Below are 287 nucleotides of genomic sequence, written 5' to 3'. Positions count from 1 at the left end.
TAGGCTCCAACAAATGTCTATCTACTTCTTCCCCGCGACGTCGGAAAAGGCCCTGGGTACCAATAGGGGCTGGGACGGGAAGGGGGGAGGGGGGGCGCTTTCTAGACTTTGACTTGACTCCAGGCAACTGGGGTGCTTGCTGCTTCCCCTGCTTGCAGCTTGAGGCGGCAAATAAAAATTAATTTTGAATCAATTTTGTTAATTATGTATACTTCTGGATTTTGAATGGCATAATCATTTAGATATGTAAACTGCAGAGAAATCAGTATTCCCACTTATTTTAGTCA

The sequence above is a fragment of the Frankliniella occidentalis genome, unplaced genomic scaffold, assembly GCF_000697945.3.
Source record: "Frankliniella occidentalis isolate FOCC.00 unplaced genomic scaffold, Focc_3.1 Scaffold49, whole genome shotgun sequence".
NCBI classification, from domain to species: Eukaryota; Metazoa; Arthropoda; class Insecta; order Thysanoptera; family Thripidae; genus Frankliniella; species Frankliniella occidentalis.
This window is presented reverse-complemented; position numbering follows the sequence as displayed.